At 36.6% G+C, this 12,609-nt stretch overlaps 1 pseudogene; it reads right to left on the reverse strand.

Annotated features, from left to right (window-relative positions):
• The window catches only part of LOC109570111 (large ribosomal subunit protein uL24 pseudogene), a 36,628-nt pseudogene extending 24,272 nt beyond the window's left edge, over window positions 1-12,356 (reverse strand).
• Between the last annotated feature and the right edge of the window lie 253 nt (window positions 12,357-12,609).

The following is a 12,609-nucleotide window of genomic DNA, read 5'->3' on the forward strand; positions in this document are numbered from 1 at the left end:
TTTGAGGAATACAGCAAAAGAAGTGCTAGAGGAACTTTTATAGCATTAAATGTACATAGTATAAAAGACGAAAGATCTAAATTCCAACAATAGAAGCATTTTCCACCATAAAAACATGGCAAAATAAGAGCAAATTAAATGGGGAGGGAGGAGGGTTCAGGATGGGGAACATGTGTATACCTGTGGTGGATTCATGTTGATATATGGCAAAACCAATACAATATTGTAAAGTTAAAAAATAAAATAAAATTTTAAAAAATAAATAAATTCAAAATAAGCATAAGTTGAAAACAAAAAAATCAGTACAGAAAATCATCAGAACAAAAAGGTGATACTTTGAAAAAAACTGATAAAATTAATAATCTTTTAACCTGGAGAGGGAAATGGCAACCCATTTCAGTATTTTTGCTTAGAAAATCCCATAGACAGAGGGGCCTGGCAGGCTACTGTCCCATAGGGTCGCAAAGAGTCGGACACAACTGAAGCAACTTAGCTTTTAACTAGGATAACAAAGAAAAAAAGAAAGCAGACACAAACTGCTATTGATAATATCAAAAGTGAAAGAAGGAAATTTACTGCAGATACCATGGAAATGAAAAGGATAATAAAGAAATGAAATAACTATGCCCACATAGTTGATAATATGGATGAAATGGACTAATTCCTAGAAAGACAATCTGCCATAACACACCCAAGAATATGTAGATGTGTTGAATTAGGCCTAAATCATTTAAAATGAATCGGTAATTAACAACCTTACAAAACAGAGATCACAAAAAACAATTGGATTCATTGATGAATTCTATTAAACACTTAAGGAAGAAATTATAGCAATTCTACCTCATTTTTTTCAGAGGATAGAAACATAAAAACTACTTTTAGCACATTCTATGAGGTCAGCATTACACTAAAATTACAAATTTTACCAGAGAAATACAGACCAGTGTCTTTCATGAACATAGATGTAAAATTCTAAACACAACTGTCAGCAAATAGAATCTGTTGTTACTGTTGTTCCATTGCTCAGTTGTGTCCAACTCTTTGAGACCCCATGGAATGCAGCTCACCAGGCTTCCCTATCCTTCGCCATCTTCTGGAGCTTGCTCAAACTCATGTCCATTGAGTTGGTGATGCCTTTCAACCATCTCATCCTGTCCTCCGCTTCTCCTCCTCCCTTCAGTCATTTCCAGCATCAGGGTCTTTTCGAACAAATCTGCTCTTCATATCAGGTGGCCAAAGTGTTGGAGCTTCAGCTTTAGCATCAGTCCTTCCAATGAATATTCAGGGTTGATTTCCTTTGGATTGACTATTTTCTCCGTGCAATCCAAGGGACTCTCAGGAGTCTTCTCCAACACCACAGTTCAAAAGTGTCAATTCTTGGTGCTCAGCTTTCTTTATAGTCCAGATCAGATCAGATCAGTCGCTCAGTCGTGTCCGACTCTTTGCAACCTCATGCGTTGCAGAACGCCAGGCCTCCCTGTCCATCACCAACTCCCGGAGTTCACTCAGACTCACGTCCATCAAGCCAGTGATGCCATCCAGCCATGTCATCCTCTGTCGTCCCCTTCTCCTCCTGCCCCCAATCCCTCCCAGCATCAGGGTCTTTTCCAATGAATCAACTCTTCGTATGAGGTGGCCAAAGTACTGGAGGTTCAGCTTTAGCATCATTCCTTCCAAAGAAATCCCAGGGCTGATCTCCGTCAGAATGGACTGGTTGGATCTCCTTGCAGTCCAAGGGACTCTCAAGAGTCTTCTCCAACACCACAGTTCAAAAGTATCAATTCTTCGGCAGTCAGCCTTCTTCACAGTCCAACTCTCACATCCATACATGACCACAGGAAAAACCATAGCCTTGACTAAATGAACCTTTGTTGGCAAAGTAATGTCTCTCCTTTTCAATATGCTATCTAGGTTGGTCATAACTTTCCTTCCAAGGAGTAAGCATCTTTTAATTTCATGGCTGCAGTCACCATCTGTAGTGATTTTGGAGCCCAGAAAAATAAAGTCTGACTCTGTTTTCACTGTTTCCCCATCTATTTCCCATGAAGTGGTGGGACCGGATGCCATGATCTTCCTTTTCTGAATGTTGAGTTTTAAGCCAACTTTTTCACTCTCCACTTTCATTTCCATCAAGAGGCTTTTGAGTTCCTCTTCACTTTCTGCCATAAGGGTGGTGTCATCTGCATAGCTGAGGTTATTGATATTTCTCCCGGCAATCTTGACTCCAGCTTGTGTTTCTTCCAGCCCAGCGTTTCTCATGATGTACTCTGCATATAAGTTAAATAAGCAGGGTGACAGTAGTCCAACTCTCACATATATACATGACTACTAGAAAAACCATAGCTTTGACTATATGGACCTTTAATGGCAAAGTAATGTCTCTGCTTTTTAATATGCTGTTTAGGTTTGTCATGCCTTTTCTTCCAAGGAGCAAGGGTGTTTTCATTTCATGGCTGCAGTCACCATGTGCAGTGATTTTGGGGCCCAAGAAAATAAAGTCTGTCACAGTTTCCATTGTTTCCCCATTGATTTGATGAGATGGGATTGGATGCCATAATCATAGTTTTTTGAATGTTGAGTTTTAAGCCAGCTTCTTCACTCTTCTCTTTCACTTTTATCAACAGGCTCTTTAGTTGCTCTTCACTTTCTGCCATAAGGGTGGTTTCATGTCAATGCTCTGTGTCAAATGTCCTATGTGAAATAGAGTCTAATGATGTATAAAAATAATTATACACCATGACCAAGTGGGATTCATCCCAGGTATTAAAGGCTAATTCCATTTTTAAATATTAATTAATATAACCTCTTATATCAATAAGCTGAGAAAGAAAAATTCTTATATAATAGATGAAAAAAAGAATTTGAAAAAAAATCAAACACCACTTATGATAAAAACATTCAGCAAGCTAGGAATTCAGGAATACTTTGTCAACCTGATAAAGATTATTTGCAAAAAATATATAGCTAATATCATGCTTAATCATGAGATACTTGAAGTTCTCTAATATGATCAAGTATAAAGATAAGGATTTGCCTTCTCACCACTCCTTTTTAACATCATATGGAAGTCCTAGATATTATAATAAAACAAGAAGAAAAAATATTTTTGTGATTGGGAAGGAGGAAGTAAAACTGTCTTTGGTCACAGATGACATAATTGTCGATTTAGAATAACTGAAAGGATGACAGAAAATTTCAGAAACTAATAAGCAGTTATAGCAACATGGCAGAATAAAGATTAATATACAAAAGTCAATGGTTTTCTATGTTTCATCAAGTGGAATTTTAAGTAAAAGTCCAATACCACTTATAGCACATATGTGCTCATGCTCAGTCATGTCTGACTCTTTGAGACCTCATGGACTATAGCCTGCCAGTCTCCTGTCTGTGGAATTTTTTGGGCCAGAACACTGGACTGGGTTGCCATTTCCTATTCCAGGGAATCTTTCTGGCCCAGGGATAGAAGTGTCTTTTGTGTCTCCTGCATTGGCAGGTGGGTTCCTTACCACTGCTCCACCAACATGTGTATGGAGAGGCAAAAGACCAAGATTAGCCAACGCAATATTAAAGAAGGATAAAGTTGGAAGTGTGACACTAACCAATTTCAGGATTAATATAAAGCTACAGTAATCAAGACAGTGTGGTACTGGCAATAGAAAGGACTAACAGATCAATGATACAGAATAGGAAGTACAGAAATAAACCCTGATAAATATAGACTACTGATCTTTTACTGGTGGCTCAGATGGTAAAGAATCTGCCTGTAATATAGGAGACTTGAGTTCAGTCGCTGTGTTAGGAAACTCCTGTGGAGAAGGGAATGGCTACCCATTCCAATATTCTTGCCTAGAGAATTCCATGGACAGAGGAGCTTGGTGAGCTACAGTCCATGGGGTCTGTAAGAGTCAGTACTAAGCGAGTAATACTTTCACTTTCATTTCAAAGGCAATAAAATGGAGCAAAGAAAGTTTCTTTAAATTGGGACAACTTGATATCCACATGAAAAGCAATGAATTTAGAAACAGACCTTATGCCTTTCACAAAAAATTAACTCAAAATGGGGGCTTCTCTGGTGTTCCAGTGGTTAAGCCTTCCCTTTCCAACGCAGTAGTGTAGATTCCATCCCTGGTCAGGGAGCTAAGTCCTCACATGTTGTTGCGGTTGTTCAGTTGTGTCCCATACTTTGTGACCCCAAGAGCTGCAGCAAATCAGGCTTCCCTGTCCTTCATTAACTATCTCCCAGAATTTGCTCAAACTTCTGTGCATTAAATTGTTGATGCCATCCAACCATTTTATACTTTGTTGCCCCCCTTCTCCTCCTGCCCTCAATTTTTCCTAGCATCAGGGTATTTTCCAATGAGTCAGGTGGCCAAAGTATTGGAGCTTCAGTTTCAGCATCAGTCCTTTCCATGAACACTTGGACTGATTTCCTTTAGCATTGACTGGTTTGATCTTCATGCTGTTCAAGGGACTCTCAAGAGTCTTTTCCAGGACCACAGTTCCAAAGCATACATTCTTCGGTGCTCAGGCTTTTTTATGGTCCAACTTTCACATCCATAATGACTCCTGGAAAAACCATAGCTTTAACTAAATGGATCTTTGTTGGCAAAGCGATGTTTCTGCTTTGCAATGCCCTGTCTATGTTTGTCATAACTTTTTTCCCAAGGAGCAAGTGTCTTTTATTTTCATGGCTGCAGTCACTGTCTATAGTGATTTTGGATCCCAAGAAAATAAAGTCTGTCACAGTTTCCATTGTTTCCTCATCTAATTACAATGAAATGATGGGATTAGATGTCACGATCTTATTTTTTTGAATGTGGAGTTTTAAGCCAGATTTTTCACTCTCCTTTTTCACCTTCATCAAAAGGGTTCTTTACTGCCTCTTAGCTTTCTGTCATAAGGGTGGTGTCCTCTGCATATTTGAGCCTACTGATATATCTCCTGGCAATCTTGATTCCAGCTTGTGCTTCATCAAGCCCTGCATTTGGCATGATGTACTCTACACAGAAATTAAGTAAGCAGGATGACAATATACAGCCTTGACATACTCCTTTCCCAATTTTGGACCAATCTGTTGTTCCTTGTCTGGTACTAACTATTGCTTCTTGACCAGTTTTCTCAGGAGGCAGGAAAGGTGGTCTGTTATTCCAATTTCTTGAAGAATTTTCCACAGTTTGTTATGATCCATACAGTCAAAGGCTTTAATATAGTCAGTGAAGCAGAGTAGATGCTTTTTTCTGGAATTCTCTTGCTTTTTGTGTTATCTGACAGATGTTGGGAATTTGATCTCTGTTTCCCCTGCCTTTTCTAAATGCAGCTTGTACATCTGAAAGTTCTCAGTTCACGTACATTGTACGCTCCTCAGTCCATGGGATTTCCTAGGGAAGAATACTGGGAATTCCTAGGGAAGAACAGCAGTTACTACTATTTGGGATCTTCCCAACCCAGAGATCAAAGCCAACTCTCCTGCACTGGGAGGAGGATTGTTTACCACTGAGCCAACAGGAAAGGTATTTATTAAATTGAGTTAGTTATTTTATCTTAATAATTATTTTTAAAACTGCTATCACTAATGTTATATTTATAATATAGACTTTATTATAGTAAACAATTCTGAGTTTTAATTGAAATGTAATTAAACTTATAATGCAACTTCCATGAACTTTTGTTCAGGGAAGTTATATCTTTTGTATATCTAATTGCCAATTTAAAAAATGCTTCTTAACAAACCAAGGTTTGATGATTGTTTTAAAAGTAATTTTTAAAAATGTAAATATAAAAATTTACAATACTATCTATAATAATTAAATGAAATTACAACAAATGAGAGAGTAGTTATGGTGCCCTTTAAAGATGATTTTCCTCATTTAATACAATATTTTAGCATGTTAAGTGGTGGAACTCAATTCTTTGACTATAAAACTAATTTTGTTTGATATAAAACTGAATTCTTATGTTCAATAATATTCTCATCTCAGAGGGTAATGAAGAAAAATCCCACTAATTTGCAAACTAATGACACACTGACAAAATAACATAGGATGGTATGAACTGCAAAATGTTAAGACCTTAAAATCAATAAGCAAGATAACACATTATTTAAAACCAAAATTTTCCAAGTATGACATTACCTGATACTCTAGCTTCATGTGTCAATCATAGGAACTTCAGAGTACAATATTTTAAACTTTGAGAGAAAATAGATATCTTAGTAGTGTTTCAGATTTATTTGGGGCTAAAACGAAATATGAACAATTCAGGGCTAAAATAGAACTTCCTAAGCTTTTTTAATGTCCATGATGGTCTAGAGATTTACATCGAAAGATCAACATAATGAGGTGATTATGCACAGATGCAAAATTTCAATCACACCATCCATAGGTGGTCTCAATAATGAGATCCTGATTGCCTAAAGGGAATGAAAATCTGAAGGCTGATTTCTCGCAAAATTAGAGGATATACTATAACTAGGATAGTTTCTCCTGTCATGAAATTAGTTTTTTAAATAATTTCTCTCAAATAACTGGCTCTTTTTAAACATGAAAATAAATACTTTGAAGATAAAACTAGAGGATTATTTTCAATGCCACTTACACATTACATGATTGAATATAATTATGTATCTGAAATTTTATAAATTATAAATAATTTTCACCTTTCAAATATAATTTTGATTTACACAAATCTTTACTAATAAACGTGTTTTAAAAGTGGTATGGAGGAGATGGCACTCGGAGTGTCCACTCATCTTCCCTTTCTCCTGTGTTACTCAGCCAGCAGAATGACCATGATTGACAGATCATTAGATTCTGCAGGGGAATCATCTTTTTAGGCTTGAAGTCCTTAGGAAGATGTTCTGTTAAGGATTATAATTTGAAGAAGGGAATGGAAACCCACTCCAATACTCTTGTCTGGAGAATCCCAGGGATAGAGGACCCTGGCAGGCTACAGTTCATGGGAGCCGGATGCAGCTGAGTGACTAACAAATAATTTGTGAGACCACAGTGAAGACTAAGAACTATAGCATCTTGCTAATAAATTGCCATCCTTGTGTTCATGCACAGTGATCAAACAATGAAGTTGATATTCTTCCTGGATAAATGATAGGAGAGAGAACCAACAGAAACTACCCAAATTATTCAGAGTTTGCATGATAAAAACAAAATCATTAACAATTATAGTATTTGTCAAAGGTCAATAATATCCCCAAACACTTATCAAAATAAAATTCAAAAATAATTTGGAGGAACATTTCCAAAGCTTAGGTAGTAAAAAAACAAACAGACAAACAAACAAAAAATCCTGTTGATTCTAAGTAGGTATTCCAATGAATACAATATTATTCTAAATCATAAATAGAAACAATTGGTGATTATAGCACATGGAAAGTATTAATAAAATGAATGACAACAATGACTCAAAGAATGGGAGGGAAAGATTGGGAACATTCTGTTGTAAAGTATCTCAATTACACAGGAAATAATGTTACATTAGTTAAAAAATGAAAATGAATATTGTAAAGTCTAGGCAACTGATATGCTAGAAAGGAGCTAAATGGAATCCTATAAAATGCTCAATTAAAACTAGATAAAAGAGCAAAAAATGCCTCTGTCAATAAATATAAAACAATTACAAACATATTTATGTTTATCCAACATTAAATATGAATGGCCTAAAGATACTAATTAAAAGATATTTGGCAAAACTAATACAATTATGTAAAGTTTAAAAATAAAATAAAATTAGAAGAAAAAAAAATAAAAGAAAGAGATTGAATTTATATAAACAACTTTGTGAGGTCTATAAAAAAACTAATTTAAAATATAAAGACTAAAATAGACTAAAAGTAAAGAGATGAACTTCTACTTCTGAAAAGATGAAATGTTATACCTTTCTTCATAAGTACAATGAAAAGTCTTGAACAGTTATATAGAAATCAAGCATAAGACTACTCTAAAAGGTGCAAAAAACTTGAGGATCTACAGAATAACATGATGATGAGTTCTCTGAGTTTTCTTTTTACTTCATATATTCCAAATGAAAAGGAGAAAAAAGGCAATAATAAAGGATTGCAAATAATAATGGAAGAAAACTTTCCAATTTGGGGGGAAAAAAATTTTATAAACCTACAAGTTTAAGAAGTTGAATGAATTATGTTATTCCAAACAGAATAAACCTAAAACATACTTAACAAGATCCTTTATAATTAAGCTCCCAACAACTAAAGAGAAAAACAGTCTTGAATATAGTCAAAGAAAAATGACATTTTGCCTAAATGAGAATTAAATTAGAAGACAGTAGATTTCTCATCTCCAAACATTGAGGCCAGAAGAAAAGTATTTAAGTGCTGAAATAATAGAACTGTCAACAATCTCATGCATAGTGAAAATATCCTTTTGGACTAGAGGGGAAATCAAGATATTCTCAGATAAGGAAAACTAAGAGAATTAGTTACCAACAAACTTACCCTAAAAGAATGGCTGGAAGTTTTCTAACAGGAAAAGAATGATAAAAAAGAAACTGGGATATCAGGAAAGGAGAAAGACAGTTAGCAAAAGAGTAATGAATACAATAGAAAACTTTCTCATAAGTCTTCTAAATTATTTTTGGTGGCAGAAGTAAAAATTACAATACTGACTGGTGTGATTCTATGTATATACACAGGATACAGTTAAGAAAATTATTTTTTTTAAAGGAGAGTAAAAGCCCATAAATGGAAGAAAGCCTTCAACTTTTCAAACAAGCTGATGAAATGACAGCAATAGACTGTGAAAATTGAAGTATATAAATAGTGTAATACATAAAAAATCATCAATAAAGCTGTACAAAGAAAAACACTCAGAAGCACTATAGATAAATCAAAATAGAATTCTAAAAATTGGTTCAAGTAAGTAGTTCAAAGTTAGGAAAAAGAAAGCCTAGAGAGGAATAACAGAAGTTATTATATATATACATATTATATATATTATATTGTATATATGTAAAAAAATGCAGAATTAAGTTCTAATTTATCAACAATCACATCAAATGGAAAATGATCTGAATGTATCAGATAGAATACAGCTATTAATAAGGTGGATCAAAAAATATGACCCAATAATATGACAGTGGCAAGTAACTCTCTTCAAATATAATTATATAGGAGGTTGAAATAAGATAATGAAAAAATCTTATGCAAATATTAATCAAAGGAAAGCCAAAGTGACTATATTAATATCAAATAAATTCAACTTCAGAGCAAAGAAAGTCACTAGGTAGGGAGAGAGATTGCATCGTAACTCTCAATCCATCTTAAAACAGAGAACACATACGTGGGCATGCACTTAGCCATAGAGATGAAAAATATACAAAGTAAAATCTAATCAAACTGAAGGAGAAATACAGATATCCATATTTGGTTAAAGTTAAAATTTTGATTAACTTAAGATTAGATTTGATTTAGATTTGATTAACTTTAGATTAGAGATACCAAGGGAACATATCATACAAAGATGGGCTCAATAAAGGACAGAAATGGTATGGACCTAACAGAAGCAGAAGATATTAAGAAGAGGTGGCAAGAATACACAGAAGAACAGTACAAAGATAAAAGAATCTTAACGACCCAGATCATCTTGAAGGTGTGATCACTCACACTCACCTACAGCAGGACATCCTGGAATGTGAAGTCAAGTGGGCCTTAGGAAGCATCACTACGAACAAAGCTAGTGGAAGTGATGGAATTCCAGTTGAGCTATTTCAAATTTTAAAAGATGATACTCTGAAACTGCTGCACTCAATACGTCAGCAAATTTGGAAAACTCAGCAGTGGCCACAGGAAAGTCAGTTTTCATTCCAATCCCAAAGAAAGGTAATGCCAAAGAATGCTCAAACTACCACACAATTGCACTCATCTCACACACTAGTGAAGTAATATTCAAAATTCTCCAAGCCAGGCTTTAGCAATATGTGAACCATGAAATTCCAGATGTTCAAGCTGTTTTTAGAAAAGGCAGAAGAACCAGAGATCAAATTGCCAACATCTGATGGATCATCAAAAAAGCAAGAGAGTTCCAGAAAAACATCTACTTCTGCTTTATTGACTATGCTAAAGCCTTTGACTGTGTGGATCACAATAAATTGTGGACAATTCTGAAAGAGATGGGAATACCACACCACCTGACCTTCCTCTTGAGAAACCTTTATGCAGGTCAGGAAGCAACAGTTAGAACTGGATATGGAACAACAAACTGGTTCCAAATGGGAAAAGGAGTATGTCAAGGCTGTATATTATCACCCTGCTTATTTAACCTATATGCAGAGTACATCATGAGAAACACTGGACTGGAAGAAGCACAAGCTGGAATCAAGATTGCCAGGAGAAATATCAATAACCTCAGACATGCAGATGACACAGCCCTTATGTCAGAAAGTGAAGAAGAACTAAAGAGCCTCTTGGTGAGATTGAAAGAGGAGAATGAAAATGTTGGCTTAAAACTCAACATTCAGAAAACTAAGATCATGGCATCCAGTCCCATCACTTCATGGCAAATAGATGGAGAAACAGTGGAAACAGTGACTAACTTTATTTTTCTGGGCTCCAAAATCACTGCAGATGGTGATTGCAGCCATGAAATTAAAAGACACTTACTCCTTGGAAGGAAAGTTATGACCAACCTAGACAGCATATTAAAAAGCAGAGACATTACTATGCCAACAAAAGTCTATATAGTCAAGGATATGGATTTTCCAGTAGTCATGTATGGATGTGAGAGTTGGACTATAAAGAAATCTGAGTGCCAAATAATTGATGCTTTTGAACTGTGGTACTGGAGAAGACTCTTGAGAGTCTCTTGGACTGCAAGATCTAACCAGTCCATCCTAAAGGAGATTAGTCTTGGGTGTTCATTGGTGGTACTGATGTTGAAGCTGAAACTCCAATACTTTGGCCACCTGATGTGGATAGCTGACTCCTCTGAAAATACTCTGATGTTGGGAAAGATTGAGGGCAGGAGGAGAAGGGGATGACAGAGAATGAGATGGTTGGATGGCATCACTGACACAATGGACATGGTTTTGGGTAGACTCGGGGAGTTGGTGATGGACAGGGAGGCCTGGCGTGTTGAGATTCATGGGGTCACAAGAGTAGGACACGACTGAGCACCTGAACTGCACTGAACTGAAAGATTTTGATACTTATTTCAAAAAATTGGTACGACAACTAGAGAGAGATTCAGTAAGTACAGAAGAACTCAAGAAGAACATTTGTCTCCAGGATTCAGTCAAAATTCATACAACCCTCCATGAAAAGGAGCAGTAGATGTATTCAAGTTTTGACAAACTTAAAACAGGATATACACTGTATTCTGGGACATAACTTCAAAACATGTACAAAAATTGAAATCATACAAAATGTGTTCTCTACCTATAGTTGAATTAGTTACTAATCCATAACAAAAAGATAATAAGAAAATATCAAACACTAAACAACAGGCTTAATCCATTCATGTATCAAAGAGAAAGTATTTAGGGAAGTATGTTAGGGGTTTTCCTGGTGGCTTAGATGATAAAGAATCCACCTGCAATTCAGGAGACTCAGGTTTGATCCCTGGGTCAGGAAGATCCCCTGGAGGAGGGAATGGCTACCCACTCCAGTATTCTTGCCTGGAGAATCCTATGGACAGAGGAGCCTGGGAGGCTACAGTCCATGGGGTTGCAAAGATTTGGACATGACTGACCAACTAATTAATTATGCATGAAATGCTTTGAAATAAAAGGTAGTGTAAATATATCAAAGAGACAAGGGTAAAGCAGTCTTGAGAGAAATATTATAACATAAAGTGCATACACTAAAAAGAATAGCCCACCATGTACACAGAGCCTTTTTAATATTGAAAAATGAAAACCTTCCAAGCCCCTGCCTCCAGCCTCTGCTCTGGATGAAAAAACTGTGTCCCCATCATGAGGGAGAAGATTCCAGCAGCAAAATGCAGAAATTAATGATCTCTGGGCTCCAGATCCCCTCTGGCTGTAGCAGCGAGACTGCTCCATCCTTGACAAGAGGAATGATGACATATAAGAACCAGGTCCAGAAACTGAGAGCAGCTTGAGACAGTTTTTTGAGCATCTTTGGTGTAGAGGAGATAGCCAACTGGAAGAAGTGCAGTGAGGGAAAGATCCAGAAACCAGATGACCATTCAGGCAATACTGCCTGGACCCAGCTACCTACCCAGGTTAACATCATCCCCTGGAGCTCCACAGGCCTGTTACCGGCAGACAGTGCCAAAGGGAAGATTGGCCCCAGCAAGCCTCTTGAAATCCCAACAGCCACCACCTTCATCTTCAGCTATCAACATTCCCAGCTCCACCACACCCATCGTCTCAGTGCCTCAGCCACTTGTGGTGCTGGTGAATACTTTGAATACTACCTCTTTACCAAATGGGCATCTTGCAAATATTTTTACCTAGGTTGCATCTTTCCTTTCTATTAATGTGCTCTCTGATCAGTCACTCAATCATGTCCAGCTCTTTGCGAGCCCATAGGCTCCTCTGTCTATGGGATTTCCAGGCAAACAAGAGCACTGGAGTGGGTTGCCATTTCCTCTTCCAGGAGATCTTCCCAACCTAGGG

Source organism: Bos indicus, chromosome 16 (genome assembly GCF_029378745.1).
Source record: "Bos indicus isolate NIAB-ARS_2022 breed Sahiwal x Tharparkar chromosome 16, NIAB-ARS_B.indTharparkar_mat_pri_1.0, whole genome shotgun sequence".
NCBI classification, from domain to species: Eukaryota; Metazoa; Chordata; class Mammalia; order Artiodactyla; family Bovidae; genus Bos; species Bos indicus.